The sequence below is a fragment of the Elephantulus edwardii genome, unplaced genomic scaffold (genome assembly GCF_000299155.1).
Source record: "Elephantulus edwardii isolate Elephantulus edwardi_28Jun2011 unplaced genomic scaffold, EleEdw1.0 scaffold00012, whole genome shotgun sequence".
Lineage (NCBI taxonomy): Eukaryota > Metazoa > Chordata > Mammalia > Macroscelidea > Macroscelididae > Elephantulus > Elephantulus edwardii.
In genome coordinates this window covers 7,365,754-7,368,504 of record NW_006399762.1, presented here as the reverse complement: position 1 = coordinate 7,368,504, position 2,751 = coordinate 7,365,754, and positions in this window count along the sequence as shown.

Sequence of the window (2,751 nt, the reverse complement as noted above, 5' to 3'; positions counted from 1 at the left end):
CCATACTGCCTTCCACAGTGGTTGCACCGTAAAATTTTTTTCAAGTATCACCTCCCACCCCATGCCTCACCCCCACCTTGGATCTATTTATCTACCAATGTATCATCTGTTTAACTATGCTGCTATTATAAATTGCAAGTAATTTTAGAAGGTTAAATTGTTAACTATCAGTCAAAAGATTATCCATTCCAAACACCTAAAAATCTCCTTAGAAGACACATCAGGGGAGCTCTGATGGCCTAGTGGCAAGAAGCTGCACTGCAATCCCAAAGGCGCACAGTTCGAATCCACCAGATGTTCTGCCGGGGAAGGAGGGACAATCTCCTCCTGTCCAGTCAGATCTGATTTGACGGTACACACAAATAATAAAACAAAATTTTTTTTTTAAAAAGACATATCCACTTCCCAGAGATCAGCCTTAAGAATCATATTAACTAATTCTGCTCTGCACACAGGGGTTCACCGTGACTCAGAATAAATTCAAGGACAACAAACAGCAACCTATAGGGTCGCTATGAGTCGCCTACGACTCAACAGCACTTAATAACATAGAGAGAGACAAGTTGGCCCAATGGACCGAAAGTGATGCTATCAAGCCAAAGCGCGTGACTCTAATCCACAGCCCTAAGGCCTGTCTTTAATTGTTTTTGGTCAAACCTTCTCCTAGGTTGTATAGCCCTGGTCTGTCCACTTGCCATACAGTGGTAACTTGTGGTTGCTGTGAAGCTGAACACTGTGACGCTGATGTGTCAAATGCGATAACAGTTACCCATGGTGGACAGTGTTTGGTGGCGCTCCCCAGTTAAAACAAGCTTGGAATCAGAGTGGCTTCCACTTCCATAAATAGCTTGCCTCTGGAAACCCTATGAACCTGGAGCAAGGATGAAAGTCACGCAAGTGTCAAGGACTTTGGTTCATAGGGTCACTATGAGTTGCCTACGACTTGATGGCACTTAACAACAACAGCATGCATAAATTTATATTTGTATTATATTTTAATCTGCTATTATATGAACAACAAAAATGTTTGTTTTAGGTAACAAGTGAATCTGAATCATATCTCATAGGTTTATGGCATTTTTTTTAATGGCCTGGTGTTAATCTATTCTTGAGGCCAACCTTTTGGTATTGAGACATTTGTTCCAAAACTGATAAAATACTATTGGATAGTTTTCCTTATGTAAATTTAGTGGGATATTAATCTTGTACCAAATTTAAAAATTGTACACATTGTGAATTTTAGGCATAGTTAAGTTGACTATGACTCTTAGCAGTCATATGAATAAGATCTAAACCTACCTCTATCCTGTGCCATGCTCCCCATCTCTGTATACTCAAATCTATTGTTATAGCCACTTTGTCAATGTATTTTATTGCGGATCTTCTCTCTTGCTGTACGTATTGTTGTTTTGTACTGCAGAGTCAGAACCAACTCATAACCGACTCTCCAAAGAGTTTCCAGAGGCTCTAACTTCAACAGGAGGAGACAGCTTATCTTTCTCCTGCAAAGTGACTGGTGGATTCAAAGAGTGTGCCTTCTGGTTGACAGAGCAACTCCTCACCACCAGGCCATCAAAAGTATTTGATTATACCAGTTTATAGAATTGACTTTAAAAAATTGTGATAAATATTTTAGGGTTTTTCTGTCTGTTATTTTACATACACATACTTCATTAATGAGATTAAATGAGTGAAAATAAATGAATAGTGTTCTGCTCTATGATTATTTATCTCCAAGACTGGTAAGTCTTAGAGAAACTATACCCAGAATGCTTGTTAGAGGCAGGGATGACAAAGCTTCGTCTCACATACTTTGAGCATGTTGGAGAGCTATTCCTTGGAAAGGGACATCATGCTTAGAAAGGTGGAGGGTCAGTGAAAGAAAGGAGGACCCTTATGAAATAACTGACAGTAACAGCTACAGTGAGCTCAAGTATGTCAGAGACTATCAGGATGGCACAGAATAGGACAAGGTTCAGATCTGTTGTTTATAGTGTTGTTATAAGTCATACTTGATAGCACATAGCAGCAACAACATAATTATTTGAAGTTTATTTTATAGATCTAATGGTGAAATTGGTTCAGGATGGAACAAGGGTCAGTGTGGGTGTTCACAGTTTTGCTATGAGTTGTTGTCTGCCATATGACTATGGCATTAAGAGTTTATTCAAAGTAGCTTTCTAGCCAATTGTTTGACTTTGCCAGATAAATGGGCAAAAGTATGTTAATAGGGCATACTGGCCTATCAGCTAGCTAGACTCACCAATGAAGTGAGAGGCTTCAGCAGCAGAATTAGAACTTTCCTCACCATAGGAGAAGAAGCGGCAAGAGAATGTAGCATGTCCTTTGGGCCAAGAAATTCTTGCTCCGTCTACACCAATGTCAGAAGCAGCTATAGCCGAAGCAGAGGAGAGGACCAGAGAGAACTGACATGAGATGGAGCGACTGCTCTCTTTCACTGACAGAGCTAGAGTTAGGCTACAAACTTTTTCCCAAGTTTATTGGACAGAAGGTGGGGGACCAGTATTGACAGGACTGAGAACTTTGTAACATTAGCCTAAAGCTATGAGACTCAAAGCCGAGGTGCCTATGAACACATTTCAGAAGCTGTTTTGATTATATTCTGCTACTAACCTGGTTATAAGCTTTTGACTTCCCCAATATGTTTTTTGTACAAACCATCACATTGAATTTTTGACCCAGTAAAGCAGGATCATTACAAGTTGTGGCTGATATTGAGAAGAATGGGAA